The following is a 21,189-nucleotide window of genomic DNA, read 5'->3' on the forward strand; positions in this document are numbered from 1 at the left end:
GCATTAACCCTTGAAGCTAGAATCATGAATTTTCTTGTGCTTAATCCTCAGGTCATTCCTCATCGAACGGGCCCATCGCGTCAGCTTCTATTGGGTAGTTCACTACCCATGTCCGCCTATCGGCTTGTTTGTCTGTCTGTCTGTTCGGTCCAGTGCTCCGTTAATACAATGGCAATTTCGATGAAACTTGGTTGGAAGGTTCATACCATGACTTAGTTGTGTGCAAATGAGAGCCGTTGCTATGGACACCACCGTTGCCTAGCAACGGGACTTCGAAATATTTGAAAAATCATAAAAAATTAATTTTTACGAAAACCAAAAATCGGGCCACGAGCGACTGTGGGCAGTACATTCAGCCATACTGTCAAAAATTTCCAGCCGGATCCTATGAAAACTCTCGGAGAAGATAGACTTTGAATGAACCCTGGATGAAAACGATAAAAAAAACGAAGTTCGTTATATCTCAGTGACTATGAGTCAGATATACATGAAACTGGTATGGAAGGTTCATGGTATGTCCTAGTTATGTGTGAGAAATAACTGTTGCTATGGACCCCTCCGTTGCCTAGCAACGGCCGAAAAACCTCTAAATGTGGGGGTATTTTAACGAAAAAACAATCTGCAGCAATAACCCTTGAAGCTAGAATCATGAATTTTCTTGTGTTTAATCCTCAGGTCATTCCCCATCGAACGGGCCCATCGCGTCAGGTTCTTTTGGGTAGTCGACTACCCATGTCCGCCTACTGGCTTGTTATTATTACAACTACATTTTTATGCACCCTCGTATTCCAAGCTTATTGTATGGGTCAGCTGATAAAGGTTATTGGCTGAAGTCTTTCATGAACATGCAAGCCATGCCTGACATTTGAATGTTGGTGATTTAGGCAGAATCTTTTAATTTGTTCAGAACGCCTACTCTTCTCAAAAGTCTTTGTGGGAATTTAACGCCCATCAATGCCTCAAGTGCTGGCAGATGGGTGCTTTGGCTTAACCCCCTTCCAATGGACAGTGCACCCGTTGATGCCTCGCCCTGCAGGTGAAACACGATGGTGACGGTTTATAATTAGATTGAGATGCAACAAGGCTATCCAGCTCAAAGGCAAGTGTGCATACTTCTATGCTCGCCTGATATTTGTGTATGTGTGTCTCTGTTTATCTATCTGTCTTTTGAAGGGCCACTGCACATGAGCTCTGCATCTGCCATGTTTGAGCACAGTTAAGCTTTTGAATGTAACAGGCCTATATACAATACACGTTAAACATGTTTTGTTTGAGGAAATCTGATATGGGATTTACAATTGAAATGGTTTGTGTTGCACTGAGTTGTGCATTGTCCATTTCAGTTAATATTGAGAGGAAATGAGGTGAATATTTTTGCTTGGTGACAATTTTTCATTTTGAGAACTACACGTATCCAAATAGCTCACTATGTAATCTCATAATTTGAAGGTTAAATATTTTTTATTTATCATGGATTCCAATTGTGAAGTATTTTGATAAGCATACAGTATATCTCAAATTTGTTTTTGCTACAAAGTTGAAGGTCTCATTTCCTGATTGTACAATATTATTATTAGTCACATTTTTGTCATAAATTGCTGATGATTTGTAATTACCCAATGTATCGTAGGACAGCTTTACCTCAAGCTAGTGCTATGTGAGCTTTTTTCATTAACTTCTGAGAATTGCAATGCATTGTCTATATCAGAGTGCTTATAGATAGCAAGAAGGTAATTCTTAAAGATGAGAAGATTCCGTGTTTGGATGTACGAGTATTATTGCTAAATACTGTGAAGCAAACTTTTCTTTCATTGTTATAGATTGTGTTTGCTGTTTGAATTCTCCTAACTTAGGTGTAGTAGTGGGGCAACTTAGCTAAATATAGCATAACAATTGTGCATTTTGTGAGGAAAGCACCAAATTTGGCACACCAGTAGCCTATCATATTATGAACAGATTTGGATATTGGGCCATCTCAAAATTTTTGATGGCAGTGGAAAATGGCTGCCACAGCCATCAGCGGCTGAATTTGAATGGCCCAATATCCAAATCTGTTCATAATATGTTAGACGACTAGTGTGCCAAATTTGGTGCTTTCCTCACAAAATGCACCATTGTTATGCTAAGTTGCCCCACTATGGTGACTTAGGGATGGATGGATGATTGTATACATGTGTAGTGATCCTTCCCCTCTATCCCATGCCTCCCCCCCCCCCCCATAAAAGTTCAAAAAACGCACACTGGTGAAATTCCTCTGCCCTCAGATATATATATATATATATATATATATATATATATATATATATATATATATATATATATATATATATATATATATACACACACTGATGGATTGAATTAATGTGGTGGTGGTGGAGCACAGGCATGATGGGCCAAGTGGCCTCCACTTTTACCCAACGTTGTTGTATACATCCATTCTTGTATTGTTTCAAAAATGCCCCAATAATTGTCCCTTTACCATTTGTTTTACAGTCTTGTCTTGGTGATGGACAGAGGTCGAATTTTTCGGTGAAAAATATTGTCGATCATGTGCAGTTAGCGGTATGTGGAATTTCAAAAGTTTAAAGTTGAGATTGTCTTTTTAAAAGTTTTTTTTTTGTATGCATCGTCAATGCTCATGGGAGAGCTAGAACTAGTACACTGCACAGATGAGGACACAACAGGACAAGAGGAACAGTTGAGAGAGGGGTGGAAACAGCAACAGCAGAGTTGAAGGCCAAGATAGAGGCAGACTTTGACAAACAATGGGTGTGGGGAAGAATGAGGGGCAGGAGAGGATACATTGGGTGGACAAGATGTATACATAAGGAAACTCTCATGAGGGAAAACTGGAAATGTGGAAGGAGCGATTGGGGTAGGGTTAACAAGGGTAGAAAAGAGCATGGTTTTGAATTGGGGACAATCTGAGAAGGTGGTGAACAGCTGCCTTTATGACCTGGAGGGAAGAATGGGATTGAATATAATGTGGAAGTTGGTTCCACAGGCAGGAGTAAAGATGAATGAATGAGGGAAGGTGAGTGCAGTGATCCTGGATTTAGGTTGTTTAAACAGAAGGGGGTTGATGGTAGACTGTGTGTGCCCTGCAGAAACCTGTGGGTGGGGGAACAGAATGTGGAAAGAGCAGAGGGTGCAAGACCAAAAAGGAGGTGGTCGAAGACAAATACCACCGACCTGTCTGCAATGGCGTAGTGATGGACCCATAGACTCAGCTTCATTGCAGGAGATTTCAATAATCTTGAAGGTCTTGGTTTCCATGGTGTCAAGCTGAGCAAGGTGTGAGGCAGGGCAGCCAGCCAAGAGAGGAGAGCAGTCCTCCATCAAGTTGTGGATGAAGACCTTGTGGGTGTTTAGGAGTTCAGGTGTGTCAAGGAAGGACTTTGTACGACGGCGGATGCCCAGTTTGGAAGCCAACTTTGAAAACGGATGCGGCTGGCTTTGGAGGCCAACTTTGAAGTGTAGTTTACTCAATAAAGATCATGGCTGATAGTGAGACCCAGGAGTTTGAATGACTGAACTTCCTCAAGAGGTTTGTTCAGAAAGTAGACAGGAGGGTTTGCCAGACAGTCCTTTTGGAGAGAGAGTGAGAGTGTGATATTTGTCAGGATTCAAAGACGTATTCCAAGTGTTTGACCAGCCTGTGATTTTGTCAAGGTCTGAAGGATGAGGGATGTCACAGCAGAGCATGCAGCAATTATACGTTATCATTCAATTTATTGGGATTTTACTTGTGTTGTTTGTTCGTGTTTATTTTAGGGACATTAGTGGCTTCTACTGGTACAAGTACCGTCGTATCCCTAAATTTCTGTTTCGGGATTCCTTACCAACTTGTTCTGGTTTTGTAATGACATCGGTATTTTAACCGCGAAGGCTATCTTCATACAGTAATTGATAATGATTAGTAGGTGTTTACCTCTTTAGTAAACTATGAGCTGTAGTATGACAATCTCAACTCAGTAAATGAAACAAACCTCCCCTCATTTTATCAACTAAGTATGGAATTTATGTACCTGCACCATTTGACACAAGCTCAACTTCATTAATTAAAATCCTTCATGGTATCTCGATGTGCCACATTCCTCTGGCATTGACGGTTTACTATTTCTTTATTGAGTGAAGAAGAAGAAAAAAATTGAACATTCTTGATTTGGACCGTTGTTACAGAGCAGTCTCTTCTTTTTCTAACATGAATTATGATTGGTTCAGTTTACATATTTTGCAGAATATTTATACTTTGAACTGTAGAAGCTGAGGAGGTAGTAAGACCTGCTGTTAAGTTTCTGGACTCAGGATAAAATGAGTCACAACAATAAGAACAACAGAGTAAAAAAACACAACTTGGAACAGGAGGAAGAGGACGGAAGGACGAAGGAGAGCATTGAGGCATGAGGCCGTGTTCCTTTGAGGCCTACCTTCGGCGGCCACTCTTCATTTCCAGTTGTGCCTTCCATTTAATTCCGACATCCAACGTGAAAAGGAGATAGGCGGGTTTACTTTGTGCGAATCTGTGGAGGTTCAGTGACTCACTGATCCCTTTGGCAGTCGGTTCAATTCTTACCCGCTGTGCGCTCGTCCGTGGAGGAGATTCAGCTTGTCTTCTTATATCTCCTCTTTGGGGTATTCTTCTCCACTGAACTTCCTCGTCATGCGTTGGGCCTGCCTATTGGACATCGCATATTGTGTTACCTCGGTGGCAACATTTTGTGTGATTCACGCGCCATTATAAGAAGGGAATCCGCATGCTAACCGGTGCCTACTTTTGGAGATTATCATCCACGATAATCAAATCTGTCCTTCAAATCAAATTCAATCAAATCAAATTGAAGGACATCTGTCCTTCAATCAAATAGTCCTTTTCAGCTTGGAGCTCCCGTCTTCGTTACCAGCGGTACGGCTGCAATGGCTGAATTGGTTTCTCCTCTATGCTTCAGTGATTCTGGAATTCACCTTCTGAGGACTATTGAACAACTGCCTGTGTTGGCCTCACTATTTGCGTGCACCCTCTAGAGTCTAAACTTTGACAACACAGATGGAGCTCATGACTGACCTTTCACCCATTTATGAACTGCTTGATTAAGAGGATTTTCTCTGTTGAGAGTCATGAGTTAACATGGAGCTGCATTGCTGTATGTGAAGTTCATACTTATTTCATTTTGGGATTCTTGGGGATGTCAGTTATTGCTACAGTTAATTTATAGTATTGTGCTTACAGTAGACATATAAGGAATATTTAAATATTTCTGCTAATGTTGTCCTTCTGTTTCTTGTCCTTTGTTGGTTTCACCTCTAAAACAATACCAGGGCACTTTGTCTTTCTTTTCTGCTGTGTCGTCCTGAGGGTTACTGGTGCATCAGCTCGCCATTCCTTGAGGCCATCCCGTAACAACCTTTCATTTTCCTTGCATATAACAAATTACAGCTTAGATATAAGTCGAAGTTGGACAGCCAAGTCACAGCACTTGTTCGGTGGATTGTCCTAAATACTTCATCAAATTTCTGTAGATGACACTCATTCACAATGTGATGGATAGTTTGATATGGGTGACCACAGTCACGTGCTGGGCTGTCTTTGAAATTACATTTGTGGAGGTTTTACATGATGAAATTACATGATGTTCCTATGTGGAGAGTACATATCCTGTTGAGTGCAGACCACTGTTTCCGGGGAGGTCGAAACCTGGAGGCTCTTCTGTCCGATCACTCACTGGTTCTTTGTTAGCAATGTTGGCTGTCCAGAGATTGTGCCAGTTGTCCTTTGTGTTAAACCCTGCATCACTTAAAAAAAATTGCAGAGCCCCAGAAAGGTTTGCGTGACTTCAGTCGCATATTTGGTAGATTCTGCAAGTCTTCATGGATTGGAACCGCTGGGTTGGCTTTGATGCAGTTAAACTCTATCAGCATTCTTGCCTTCCAGCACACATTGGGGGTGGGATGTCAGACAGGACTGGGAGCGACTGCACATAACAACCGGTTCTTTGCTAAAGTCTTATCAACTAAGCATGGGTCATGCACATGCTCCACTTGACACAAATTCAGTTATTCATCAAGCCCTTAATGTTATCGGGTACCATCTTCCTCTGGCTTTGGCAGTTGACTAATATTTCTATATCAGGTCAAGAAAAGGAAAAAAATGGACATTTTTGATTTTGGGTGAAGGTGGGTGTACACATACAGGGTGACTCCCAAACAGCAGAACCCATCCTGTTTAATCTGAAATCCCCATTCATCACTCAAATGGCATAATTTCTGGCACAGTTTACCTTGAATAGGCCAGGACCGACTGTGCTTAAATGACGTGCTCAAAATGTTTGCAACGGCGCTCCGAGCACACTTGGATTCGACGGGCAAAATGGTTGATAATTTTTGAATTACGTGAACTTTATCGATAATTGTTGCTTTGAGCTTCCTTTGTATACGTTGTCCTTGAGATAGCCCCAAAGATAACTGGAAAGAGCAATCAGAGATTGCAGATGCTCACCAGGTTTTCTTTTGTGTGGTTTTTATGGACTAGTGTGTTGCGTCATTAATAAGAGACATAAATAGAACAGCCGCTTTATAACTGCTGGCAGTGATGACTGGGTACCAAGACATCCTGCTTTGATGCAACCCCACTTTGATTGTCTGACCCTGACCCATGATGTTGTTCATTATTATTATTCAATTGAATTTAGAATGGCATTAAAATAAATTCAAATCGAATCAAATGGAAGACCAAATCGGTACAGTCCTGCTTTTGGAGTCATCATAAGGAACCCAAACAAGCAAAAAGGAAAGATGAAGGCACCAGGAGGAACCTGGATAGATTCACATTTCAGCTGCTACTCCTCCATCCGAAAACCCATCCAGGCACAGCCAAGTGAGCCTTATTCCAAAAAAAAAAATAAAAGATAAAGATCAATAAAATTGAATAAATGTGGCCAGTCAAGTTGAAATTTCAAACGTATTCCCCACCACGACTAGATCATAATTCTGATGTTTCATTTCGATTGATTAAGAGGTTCCAGAGAGAACATTATTTAATATTTTTCTTCAATCCAATCAGGCTGCCAAACCATGTGACCTATCAATTATTCGTTAACAAACGTGTACACCCAAGGCTTGGGGAACATTTCTGTGAAGTTTCCCCTCGATCTGTCCAGCCATTCTGGAGAAGATTTTTTTATAGGTTTAAGGGTTAATTCAATATGGCTGCCAAACCATGTGACCTATGACATCATATGTGTGAACCTTTTGTTCCTCATGGATATACAGTCATACATGTAAAGTTTCACCTCGATATGTTCAGCCACTTCAAAGAAGAAGATTTTTTAAGGTTTTTTTTTTTTTTAATAACAATCTGGCGACCAAATCACGTGACCAATGACGTCATCAATTTTTAGCTCGCCTGTTCGAAGAACAGAGAGCAACAGCGATACCCCCGGCATGAGCGTGAAAATGTTACATTTTTTGTATTACAGAAAAACTCTTCAACGGATTTCGACGAAACTTGGTGGGGGGGTTAGGTATGGTCCAAGGATCATGCCATTCGATTTTGGACTTGGTCCCCCCCCCAAATTTTTTTTTTGCATTTCTCCATGTTTTAAGTGATTTCCAACCCCCCCCCCCAAAAAAAAATTGTTAGAGAAAAAAATTTATTTTTTGCATTTCTACATGTTTTAAGTGATTTCCAACCCCCCCCCCCAAAGAAAATGTTGGAGAAAAGAACTATAACTCTGCACTGTTGACATATTTAATGAATAAGATATAAGGTTCACTTGAGTGACCCAGAAGTATTGGCGGTGGAGGTTTTGCACTCTCCCGAGTGCTCCCCCTCTAGTTTCCTTTCTAATGTTTTTATCTACCACACTTTTTTATGCACCCGATGTATGTGTATGTATATATATATATATATATATATATATATATATATATATATATATATATATATATATATATATATATATATATCGGGGCGTATTATGTGATACCTGTCTGTCTGTCTGTCTGTCTGTCTGTCTGTCTGTCTGTCTGTTCCTGTCCGCACTCTAACTCCCAAAGTTTTCAACTTTCACGTTTCATATTTGGTACATTGGTACAGATTGTGGAGACGGTGTGTCGCGACATACGTTCGTCATCTAAAGTGGTAGCCATGGCAACCGGGATGCTATTTTCCATCCGTTCCTGTCCGCACTCTAATTCCCAAAGTTTTCAAATTTCACGTTTCATATTTGGAGCATAGGTACAGATTGTGGAGACGGTGTGTCATGACATACGTTCGTCATCTAAAGTGGTTGCCATAGCAACCAGGATGCTGTTTTCCATCAGTTCCTGTCCGCACTCTAACTCCCAAAGTTTTCAACTTTCACGTTTCATATTTGGTACATAGGTACAGACTGTGGAGACTGTGTGTAGCGACATACGTTCGTCATCTAAAGTTTTTGCCATGGCAACCAGGATGCTGTTTTCCATGTCGTAGCACAATTCTGTATATACCTTCTTGTTTGGGCGTATATTGTGCTCACTTGCGCTCTTGTTACTGATTACAATATACAAATACATATATTGCTTTATAATTATACTTCACTGCAATGCTTTGTAAAAAATATTAATTATTAGACTCGTCTTTTAAAAACGATAAATGTATAAACAGGCGAGCATTGGGTGGCTTTGACACCAACTCTGGTTAGCTCGCCTGTTCCAAGAACAGAGCTATAGCGATACCCCCGGCGTGAGCATCAGCGTGAGCGTGAAAATGTTAATTTATTTTGTATTACGGAAAAACTCCTTGACGGATTTCGACGAAACTTGGTGGGGGGTTAGGTACGGTCCAAGGATCATGCCATTAGATTTTGGACTTGTTCCCCCCCCCCAAAAAAAAATTGTTGGAGAATTTTTTTTTTTGCATTTCTGCATGTTTTAAGTGATTTCCACCCCCCCCCAAAAAAAAATTGTTGGAGAAAAAAAAATTTTTGCAACTTTTTTTTTCAACAAAATTTTGATTTCTGTTTTTTTGCATTTATGCATATTTCAAGTGATTTCCAACCCCCCCCGCCCCCCAAAAAAATGTTGGAGAAAAGAACTATAACTGTTAGCACTGTTGACAATATCTAATGAATTAGATTTTAGGTTCACTTGAGTGACCCAGCAGTATTGGCGGCGGAGGTTTTGCACTCTCCCGAGTGCTCCCCCTCTAGTTTCCTTTCTCATGTTTTTATCTACCACACTTTTTTTATATGCCCGATATATATCGGGGCGTATTATGTGATACCGTCCGTCTGTCTGTCTGTCTGTCTGTCTGTCTCTGTATGTCTGTCTGTCTCTGTATGTCTGTGTCTGTCTGTCTGTCTGTCTGTCTGTCTGTCTGTCTGTCTGTCTGTCTGTCTGTCTGTCTGTCTGTCTGTCTGTCCGTCCGTTCCGGTCCACACTCTAACTCCCAAAGTTTTCAACTTTCACGTTTCATATTTGGTACATAGATAGGTACAGACTGTGGAGACGGTGTGTCATGACATACGTTCGCCATCTACAGTGGTTGCCATGGCAACCAGGATGCTGTTTTCCATGTAGCACAATTCTGTATATACCTTCTTGTTAGGGCGTATATTGTGCTCACTTGCGCTCTTGTTACTGATTACAATATACAAATACATATATTGCTTTATAATTATACTTCACTGCAATGCTTTATAAAAAATATTAATTATTAGACTCGTCTTTTAAAAACTTCTTCTTCTTTCGGGTGTTCCCATTAGGGGTCGCCACAGCGGATCATCCGTATGATCCGCATAGTGATTTGGCACATGTTTTACGCCGGATGCCCTTCCTGACGCAACCCTGGTCGCCTCTTACGACACGGGGATAACTCGTCTTTTAAAAACTATAAATGTATAAACAGGTGAGCATTGGGTGGCTTTGACACCAACTCTGGTTTTGTTTTGTTTTTTTTTACTGTGGACCGTTTGATCTATAGGTGACCTTCAAAAATTTTCATACTGATCAGATGAAGCATTCTACATATACAGTTATGATGTCATAATGAAGGCACCTATGACATAAAAAATCACTTCTTCCCCATGTGCCAAGTTTCAATTATTTCCCTTGGTGCGGTTTCAGAGATACGGAGGTCCAAAGCTTTTGTTTTTCCAACATGGCTGCCACACCACATTATGTATGATGTCATCATTATCATTAAAATATTCTACATGAGTAGTTGCACTTGCCGTGAAAATTTCATCTCAATCCGACAAGCGGTTGTGAAGAAAAACACAAAAGTTCTGTGCGGCCAAACAAACAAACAAATGAAAAATCACTCATAGTGACAACTTGGCAAAACAGCACAAAGTAGAGTGGCACTCGGTAGAGCACATACCTCTGCCAGGTGGAACAGTTCACTTTTGTGTCCCACTGATGGGCTGGATCTGAACCAAAATCCAATCCGCTCGTTCTTGTCACCTGTTCAACTCATCCTACTAATTTTGTCATAACTAGTCTACAACTTTTTGAGATATTATGATATATTTAGTTTTTGGCCCTATTAATTTTATAAATTAGGCCTGTGTTGACCTTTTGACCTTTAAATTAATTAGTCGTTGAATTCAGCGACCTGACATGAAAATGCTCTTCAAATTTCAAGTTAATCGGATGAAAATTGAGGATTTTAGAAAATTTGGCCTATTTTGACCTTTTGGCCAATGTTTACCTTAAAATCGATGACTGATGACTGTCATCAAAGTGTGTGTTGAGCCAGTTCAGTGAATCATTTGAAGTGTGGGGAGTGGCTCCATCCTGTTGAAACAATTGTTCCTCACTGCTAACCCCCACCCTCCCCCCCCCCACGATTGTTTAGAGTCCTCCAAAAGTTCCCAATAACTTGGGTGTAACATTTTGTATTGAGAATCAATGCCTTGCCTGTGTTGTCCTCAAACCAGAAACGGCTGAGGATTCCATGTTTACTGCCCCAGGCAGTGGATTTTGTTTTTGGTGGAGAGGTCGCTCGAGTACGAGACTGGGAGTTGTCGATCCCCAATATACACAGTTCTTGGAGTTGACATTCCAAAAAAGAAGGAAATGAGATGAGCCTCATCAGACAAGGAGGTTGGCTTTTCTTCAACCTTGTCTGCAATCTACCGGCACATAAGCACTCTTTTCTACATATGGGATGCAGTCAGTTTGTGTTGAATCTGAACTCTATTTGGATACAGTTTCGCATCGTGGATGAGAATTATTTTTGCTAATTCACATGAAATTCCAAGTTCTTGATTCTGACACCTGTGAGATTTCTTATGGATTCCGCTCGCTGAATCATGAACAAGGTCATTGTTCTCAGGAGACCTTACAACTTGAAGATGTCCCATATGTGTTGGATCTCCAGCGCTTTTACTGTTGAGATTTAAAACAGTGATTTTTTTTTTCTCTGAACGTTTTGAGCCAGTCAAATATTCATGACTTGCAGGGTGCAGTGTAAGTTCCAAATTCACATTTGAAGTTAAATTCTTCTTGTAGGAGTCCATTTTAAGAAAAGTCTCCACAGAAGAAGTATTTTTGCCTAATTGCCCATGGCATCTTAAAAAATGGTAGAATCGTTGCCAACTTTCCAAGTCTGTCTTGTGGTTCACTCTTCTTCAATCATCTGAAAAAAACAAGATAATGTCATTGGTAAGATGGAAGATATTAGACAAAAGATGGGTTCCCTTTTTTTTGGGTCACCCCTTTTCATTCAAAATCGATATGATGTGAACAATATTTATCTTGGGTATACGTATATATGTACAGTTAAACCCAAATTTATTCATACCCTTACCAAATTTGGAGTATTTTGAATCGTGTTATTTGAGGAATGAGTTTCTTCTGGCTTAAGTTACATAAGAATGTGACATACAGCTGAAAGAATCACTGCAAGAGACATTTCAAGAAATACATTGTTTCGGGGGTATTTTATTGATAGATTCACAAAAAAATGTCATGTCCAGAATTATTCATACCCTTGCTTAGATCAGTTCAGTCACATTCAGTAATCAATGGAAAAGCCTCTGTTTGTGATTACAGCCTCCAAACGGTTTTTATACTTGTTCACAAGGTTTTTTGCATGTCTCTACAGGGATTTTGGCCCACTCCTCCTTCACGAAGGTCTCCAGGTCTTTGAGGTTGGAAGGCTTCCTTGCCATCACTCCGGTCTTGAGCTCCCTCCACAGATTCTCGATTGGGTTGAGGTCCGGACTTTGGCTTGGCCACTCTAGAACGTCTACATCATTATCCCAGAACCATTTCTTGACTGACTTGCCAGTGTGTTTTGGATCGTTGTCCTGCTGATACGTCCAATGCTCCCCGAGGTGAAGTTTCTCTGCGGACTGTTTGATGTTTTCCTTAAGGATCTTGATGTACTGCTCCTTTTTCATGATGCTATCCACTTTGACGAGATTGCCGGGCCCACTGGCTGAGAAACTTCTCCAAAGCATTATGCTCCCGTCTCCATGCTTGATGTGTGGACTGTGTTCTTAGGGTTTATGCTTCACCTTTCTTTTGCCAAACGAAAGCAACATCTCTGTGCCCGAAAAGCTCCATTTTCATCTCATCCGACCACAGAACTGTGGACCAAAAGCTTGGATCTTTGTCCAGGTGAGCTTTTGCAAAGGCTAGACGAGCCTTTCTGTGCCTGGGATGGAGGAGTGGAGTCTTTCTTGGTCAGTGTCCATGGAGACCCCCATTGTGCAACGTCTGCTGGAGTGTCTGCCTTGATATCTTGGTCCCAGACTCGCCAAGGTTGTTCAGGAGATCCTTAATAGTGATCCGTGGATTGTTGTTGGCCTCTCGCCATACTTTTCTTGCCAGACGAGGTGACACCTTTGGCTTCCGACCACGTCCTTCAATGTTTTTTTTTTTTACAGTGTGGAACTCCTTGTACTTCCTCTACACGAGGGGGGAGGGGGTACGGCTTTATGTGAAAAGCAGAGATTTGAAAGAAAGCAAAAAGCACAACTCGAAATATCCCAGCACGAGAAAACTTGCGTGAAGAAAACACAGCTCCCGATGAAGAAAGGGACAAGAAACCACAGCGACTCGTGAGAGTACCAATGGAAAACTCATCCCCTTGCTTCACCATGGTGTGTGTGTGTGTGTGTGTGTGTGTGTGTGTGTGTGTGTGTGTGTGTGTGTGTGTGTGTGTGTGTGTGTGTGTGTGTGTGTGTGTGTGTGTGTGTGTGTGTGTGTCTATGTCTCAGGGAGTAAAGAAATGGGGATAAGGAGAGTATAATGAAACAGAAAGATAATAACAAAAACCAGGGTGAATGGAGGAGTGGGTAGGGGAGGGAAGGGAAAGGAAGGAGAGAAGAGGGAGGCGGTGGAAGGGGGGGGGGGTAGGTGTAGTGACGGGTCTGGTGAAAAAGACAGATTTCCAGGAGCAGTTGGGTATGACTCGGAAGGGTGGATGCAGAGGGAGAGGGGTTTGGGACACAAGATTTTAAGCAAATACAGAATTGAGGCATTCGGCCTTCTCGCAGGCAGAGTCGGCTGTGGTGCCATTTTAAGGGAAGGAAGGGAAGCTTACACCAGAGACGGATTTGACAAGGGGCCACCAGTATTTAGAGGAGGGAGACCAGTTGGAAAGTTCATTCTTGAGATTCAACAGATGTTGTTTTCTGGCTCTCCTGAGAGTAGACCACACTTGTTGAGAGCTTTGTGGAATGCTCTGAAGTTGCCTTTCGTTCGATTTGCCTTCCAGGAGGAGAGTGCAAGTTGTTTTAAAGCAACTGCCTTTCTTCAGTATTCAGAGTATCAAGAGCGGAAGGATGGGTAAGATAATTTGACATGAGATGGGATGAATCTGTGCGTAACAGAGAGGAGGCTACTGTGGAAGAATTCACAGGCTGAATTTACTGTATATTGGCAGCAGAGGATATAGGAGACCAGTCCTGAAGTGTGATGGCTGCTTGCAGTCCCTGCCAGTTTGCTTGAGTGAACTGCCAGACTCGCCGGAGCAGAGTCTCCTCTCTGACAATGGCCAACGATATGTTGACTTTCACAAGCACATGATCAGAAGAGCCAAATTGGGGCAGAGGAAGAGCAAGATACATTGGCGGGGAAGTTTGGCATCACCAAATCCAGGAGCAAAGATTTGCCATTGGGAGAAATTTGGGTGGGAAAGTTCACAGATTGTGTCAGACCCATGGAGTCATTGAAGTCCTTTGCCGAAGTGCCATGGCTGGTGAGAGAGGTACCAACATCCAGCCAATTGGCATGATGACAATTGAAGTCACCACGTATGAAGAAGAGAGAGTTTGGATGAATGATTACTAGTTGGTCCATATCGTCTGAGAGACAGATGTAGATGGAGTCATCACTGTTGGGAAGATGATACAACGTACAGACAAACATGAGGTGAGAACGGAGGTGAAGTTGCAACCAGAGGTGCTCCTGGGGTTTGGGAGGTGGAAGATCAGTCAGTGCATGGAGAGTGAGAAGTTGAGTTCATGTAAAGAATGACTCTGCCGTCAGGACAGGGTTCAAGTTTATCAAACCGGAGAAGACAAAAGCCAGGGAGACACACTAAGGAGTCAGGGACAGTTTGTTGAGTTTCAACATTTTTTTTGGAACATTTTATTTTTGTTGACTCCTGAAGTAGCCAAATTTTTATACACATGTGATTTGATGATTTCCCCGGACAGAAATTTTTTTCAAAGGAAACATTGCAAGGGCAAAGCAGATTACCTGCAGATTAAAAATAAATAAACGATGTAGTACAGTACATAAGTACATTATAAGGTGGAATATAATTAAGCTCAAGGCAATCTTGGTAATTACTATTCCTCTGTCAACATAATCATTTTCCTCCAATTTATGACCTCCTCATCTAGAATATTGTGTGCAGTTTTTGTCACCACATCTCAGGAAGGACAAAGCTGACATTGAGAGGGTTCAGGGGAAGGCTACAAGATTGATTCTGGGCCGAGTTAGACTCAGCTATGAGGAGCTGCTGAAGGAGACAGGGCTTTATACATTAGAAAGGAGGCGATTATGAGGAGATATGATTGAGATGCTTAAGATAATGAAGGCAATAGACATAATAAGTGCAGAAGAATTATTTAGCACATCAGCAGTGATATAACCAGGAGACATAGCCTGAGAGTAAAGAAGAGGAGAGTTGGGAGAGTAATAAGGCAGGGGTCCTTCACTCATGCCTGGTGTTGGCTTAATGGTTAGGGTGGTGGGTTTGGGATCCTGGGATCCTGAGTTCAAATCCCCCTCTGCTGTTGAATTAATACCAGGTGGGGTTGACTCTGCCTGTCATCCTTCCGAGGTTGGCAAAATGAGTACCAGCATGCTTGGTATCCTGTGTTGGAGTGGCGACCCGTCCAGGATTGTTCCCAATAGCCAAGGAGACTGCTTCGGCAGCACCAACGCTCTGCACAGAGTATGGTCCCAATGGATGGATGGTCCTTCACTCAGAGTAGTTAATGCATGGAATGGTCTCCCTGGAAAGGTAGTGGCAGCAGAAACAGTAGGTAGGTACCTAGAAGCATTGGAGATAGAGGGTTATAGGGATATTGGCAGGACTTGAAAGTAGCTTGAGTATGGATGGGTGAATGTGTACATCTCTGGTTATTGTGATGTCTGTGATAGGGTCTCGTCAAGGGATAGTGTGTGTGTGTGGTCGGTGCTGTATATTCTTCACCCTAAAACCGCCTTCAGGCACCACTCCACAATTATTATTATTTTTAAACAAACAAAATTTCCACATTTTTATTTTCAACACCCTTTCATCAGGCGCAGGCATGAATGAGCCGAATGGTCTCCTCCTGCGTCTAATTTCCTGTTATTCCTTGTTATTGCAATTGCCTTTCCTGTCCCCCTTTTCCATATCACAATGCCTTCCTTATCCACACCCTGGACAGGGTTCTGCAAAGATCGCTTTCATTCAGCCATCCAAAAGGCTTGTATCTACCTTAGGAAAACGACATTTGGCAACAAACCTGGATTTCTGAAAGATAATGTAAACCGCGACAGGCGCTCTGCGAGAACAGAGCGCAGCGCCACTCCATTGGAATGTACTGTATATAATGAAAGCATTAGCTCGTGGCTCCGTGGAAGCTTGCCATGGATACGTGCGTGTGCATCTGCACCTCCTCAACCTGACGTTAACACGACTGGGCACCGTTTTCCATATTGGTGTTGAGCATTCTACTTTGAATGTAATGTTTGCAATGTAACAAAATCTTAAGCATATGCACAAAGCTGCTCACTTCTTGCAAGTATGATAAGCCATGACAAGTTCAACTAGAATGGTACTAGGTAGAACACATACCACCTCCAGGCTGAACAGTTTACGTTTTGTATCCCACCGATAGGGTGGATCCACATCCGGACCTGAACCAAAATGTAATCGGGTTGTTCTTGTCACCTACCCGACTCATCCACCAAGAATTGTCATAATCCGTCCATAACTTTTTGAGACATCGTGCTATATATCGTTATTGTCCCCATCTCTCAATGGTGAAGAATCGCTTTAAAAATTATAGTATCCAGATCTGGATCCATATCTTCTTCACCAAAATCAAATCATTTGGTCCTTGTCACACACCCAACCTGTCCACTAAGTTTCGTCTGAATCCGTCCGTAACTTTTTTGAGCTATCCTGCTCACAGAAAGACAAACCGACAGACAGACAGAAAGACAGAGATGAAAACATGACCATTGTTCACTTTCAGTGATGCAGGTAATAAAATCTATGAATTTGAACGTTCTCGTTGTGAAGTACTGTACTGTGTAACAATATGGGTTTTTTATCAACTCCATGGGATAAAAGGCAGTGCCTTGCTATCCCTTGTAGTCACAGAAAAACGACATCAATGGAAATGAATTTCTAATTCATCCTGGAAATGTCAGCTAGAATTTTCAAACAAAATATCTTGAAACCGTTTATTGGACTGAAATTCAGTTACAATTTTCACCTGCCGGTGGCATCATTATTGAGGCATGGCTGCATAACTGATGCAGTACCCCCATCACATTGGGGAAAGAATTTGGAGTTGGCCAAGGTGCAGGCATTCAATGGCCTACTCTTTTCAAAACGAGCCAGCCCACAAGGTCTTTAATTTGTGCCTGAGAATGCTATCAGATGGGACACCCAGCCGAATGGCCCTCTTTAGGATGGCAAACCAAACGATGCAACGTCTTGCTTGCGAAGCGGCAGCGGCAGGGTGTGACAGTTTATGTGACGGCAGGGTGACAGGGTGACAGTTGACAGAAGAAGCAGGGTAACAGTTTGTACTCAGGTCAGGAACCAAACTCAGGCGAGAATGGTTGAAGGTGAGTGCACGGCCTCTGACCTATACCGTATGCGAGGGTTATATGTAGCCTGGAGTTGCACTATCTAGGTATGAATCAGACAGTTCATGACGTTGTCTCGTCTCTGAGTCTCATGTGCTTTATAGCTGGGTAGCAAACCATTTTACCCCAGCAAGCTCCGCATCCTCAATAACTTGCAGCGTTCAATCCCATGCTCTAGAAGCCTGGTGTTGGCTTAGTGGTTAGGGTGGCGGCTTGGGATCCCAGGATCCTGAGTTCAAGCCCAGTTGGCTGCTGAATTAATACACCAGGGGGTTGACTCAGCCTGTCATCCTTCCGAGGTCGGCGAAATGAGTGCCAGTGTACTGGTCCCGGTGTATGCCCCGGTTAGAATAGGTGTACCATATCCCTGTGTGTCGTAAGAGGCGACCAGGGTTGGCGTCAGGAAGGGCATCCGGCCATAAAACATTGCCTCAAGAAAAAAAAGCCAAACCCCTGCACAGCAGGGAAAAATGGCTGTAAAAACGGTCATTTTAATCCCATGCTCTAAACTGCTGCCTCGGTGATTGCATAATGAACTAGAACGACACTCGTAGAGCACATAGTCCCACATCATGTGTTTTTTTCTGAACAGAAATGCCATTGTTAATTGAACATGCCACTATTATGGCCCATATACCCATTTCATCCGTGCACCCCATTGTGTCACGTAGTTTCTTGGTATCGGTTATGAACATCATAAGTTTGATTCTGCAATCACATCAGGTCAAAGATCAGATGTATGACGTTTCAGGTTTTTCGGATGAAGATTATGATTCAACCAATTATGACTCGAATACCACTTCCCCGATGACATCGATACACCCTGTGTACTCCATGCGGAGTTAATGACGTATGCCAAGTTTCAATTTTTTTTTTCATCGAGCGGTTTTCTGAGAAAATTATTTCAAAATTTTCTCCTTTGATCCAATATGGCTGCCATACCACGTGACCTATGATGTCAGAGTTAACAATAAAATATTCTCTGTGGGGAGCAATAAAATATTCCCCTCCTCCTCCTCCTATGTTTAAAGTTTTGCATTGATCGGACAAGCGATTGCAGAGAAAACCATTTTAAACGTGAAAATACACACACACACACACACACACACACACACACACACACACACACACACACACACACACACACACACACACACACACACACACACACACACACACACACACACACACACACACACACACACACACACACACACACACACACACACACACACACTCTACCTCTGCCAGGATGACTAGTTTACGTTTTGTATCACACTGATAGGCCAGATCTACATCCAGACCAAAAGCAAAATCTAATCAGCTTGTTCTTGTTACCTCCCTAACTCATCCACCAAGTTTGGTTTTGTTTTTCATAATCCCCACACAACCGATGGCTTGGTGTGCAGCAGGGCAGAGACAATGTGTTGGGTGGCAGATGACCATTGTTGCTCACTGGTTGTGCAGTTTGGGCTGTTGTGATACACGATCTGTGCTCTGCTGCTTCACCAAATCAGGAGCTGTTTTGCATATACTATGTGTATATATATATATATATATATATATATATATATATATATATATATATATATATATATATATATATATATATATATATATATATATATATGGATGTATATGTTTTTTTTCCATGACTGCTGAAGTTTAACCGAAGGCAATCTCACCAGGCTTGGGCCAGTTGGTTTCGAACCTCGGTCAGGCATGTACGCATATGGTGCCACGATGAAGTGTGGAATGTTTGTGTTTGGTGAGAAATGTGTGGCCGTGCATCTGTGCAAAGGGACGCTATTCCAACAAATCTGTGAAAATCCCTTTTTGTTAAGAGAAATGAGCTGTCTTGTTTGAAATGTTCCCTATTTCATGGTTATCGTCGGTGCAGGTTGTGGGGTCATTCTATTTTTGTTTGGTGAGGTGTTCACGTCGCGTTGTTTCACCGGACTACTTGCTGATCATGATTGCTCAAATTTTTGTTTCGGTTTAAAAAAAATAACAAAAAAAACTCACCATCTAATGCTCCTCGCACATCTTCTTTCTTAAAGCCACAATTATTTTCACAATCTTGTGGGGTTGGGAAGTTTTTGGTGCAAGTCTTTCACGAACCAGCCAGGCCTGATGTTCAACAGTAGTTAGGACAGGAATTTGGAATTTGTTCAGGGTGCTGACAATAGCTCGCCTTCTCTTTACGAAGGACACCGTGGAATCTTTAACATCCATCAACTTATGCTGGCAGATGGGATGTTTATGCACAGCCCACACAAGCCCCATTGTTTTTTTGTATACAAGGTCAAGGCTTGTGGGAGAGTGAGAACACTGAACATATCAGGATGCAACAGAACAAAAGGAACAGTAGACAGAGAGGGAAAATATCAACAGCAGGGAAAGGACAAAATAGAGGGAGACTTTTGATAAATAAGGGATATGGGAAGGATTGAGTGGTAGGGGGAGAACACACAAGGTGGACTTGATGGATACAGAAGCAAACTCTCAGGTAGGAAAATCTGGAAATTTGGAAGGAGGTGGTCTTGGGGTGGTGGGGGGTTAACAGGGGTAGAAAAGATCATGGTTTTGGATGGGGGACGGCCCACACATTGATGAATCACCCTGTCTGTGAAAATACCACAATGATCTGAGAAAACACATTTACAGTAATGGAGTTGCAGTTGTAGTTTCATGAATATAATTTATACCAAGTCATACCAATGAAACACAAACAGAATGGATTTAGGAAACCATCTATATTACATGTTATTGCGGACTCGGGGTTCGAGGCTCACCACGAGGGGGAGCGCTTGGGTCCCTCGCGAACAACCAGTCCTGAGGCTGCCAGGTACAGATAACTCCAGACACTGGCAGGTTGCTAAGCAACCATGAATGCCGATTGGTACTTCCAAGCTGGGCCGGGTTGCACTACTTCGTGTGATACCTTATCTGTGGACGGCCGGTCAATTTGGGTCACGTGCTCTCGATGCGTACTTGTGTTAAACTTACTGTATCAGGTACAACCAACCGAGGAGCTGCCAAGTACGCACCAGCTAATAAAACAGATTGTTGCCGGGTAGAACTTCGCGACTAAGCTAATGTGCAGACCATGCTGGACCAATGATATTAAAGATGAAATGTGCTCGATACATTTATAACAAGCAATTTATTAAAAGCAAGGGCGAGGAAAATTATGTGGCACATTAAAAAGTTTATTCACAAAATGTACACCAGGGAAAAGCAAGGAATTTGTGGGTGCAGCAAAAGAAAATGGTTATTTATAAAAGAGACAGTGCAGAGTTACCCTGATATTAACTTCTACAATCTTAACTCATGTTACACATGTTACAGGTGCCAACACACACACACACACACACACACACACACACACACACACACACACACACACGGAAATCAGAAGTAGCTCAGAAAGAAGAGAAGCAGTTAAGGTGTTGGCAACCTTGTTGTACCTGGCATGGTCGACGAACCGATGCAACCCAATCGCATAGGAAGGGGGAGTAGGGAAGAAAACTGGGGGTGTTTACGGTGTGTGAGTGGGAGGTGCAAAATGTGGTGCAGTGTGATGCAAGGGGAAGTGTGAGAGGTGCGAATCAGTAATTGTTGCTTTTTTTAGTTCGTGCATCCACAGTAGAGGAGACACAAATGGGAGAAAAAGATTTGTGAGAAGAAAGCTCAACAGGGCACGTGTGAGAAGTCTGTAAATGTTTTACTAATGACTGGAACGCCATCAAAGCCGAATGCTGATGACCGGGAGATGACCCAGTAACGCTTGCTCAGCCCCGCTCGCATCGCTCAGTTGCGCTGCACTCTCAGTTTGGATGACGCTCGGCTTGGCAAAGGCTCTGGACGAAG

General features: G+C 42.3%; 1 protein-coding gene across 2 annotated transcripts in view; it reads left to right on the forward strand.

The window, feature by feature from the left end:
- Window positions 1-21,189, forward strand: part of LOC147017617 (protein MTSS 2-like) — a 100,710-nt gene that overhangs the window by 21,096 nt on the left and 58,425 nt on the right. Inside the window, exon 2 of one of the 2 annotated variants that reach the window (XM_085847376.1) lies at window positions 2,494-2,562. The exons of the other annotated variant lie outside the window; for it this stretch is intronic. The gene's annotated coding sequence lies outside the window, so the exon portion shown is untranslated. The remainder of the gene's footprint in view (window positions 1-2,493; window positions 2,563-21,189) is intronic. 2 annotated transcript variants of the gene reach the window in all.

Source organism: Eptatretus burgeri, chromosome 11 (assembly GCF_056783735.1).
Source record: "Eptatretus burgeri isolate ZD-2024b chromosome 11, Ebu_testis_v1, whole genome shotgun sequence".
Taxonomy (NCBI): Eukaryota; Metazoa; Chordata; class Myxini; order Myxiniformes; family Myxinidae; genus Eptatretus; species Eptatretus burgeri.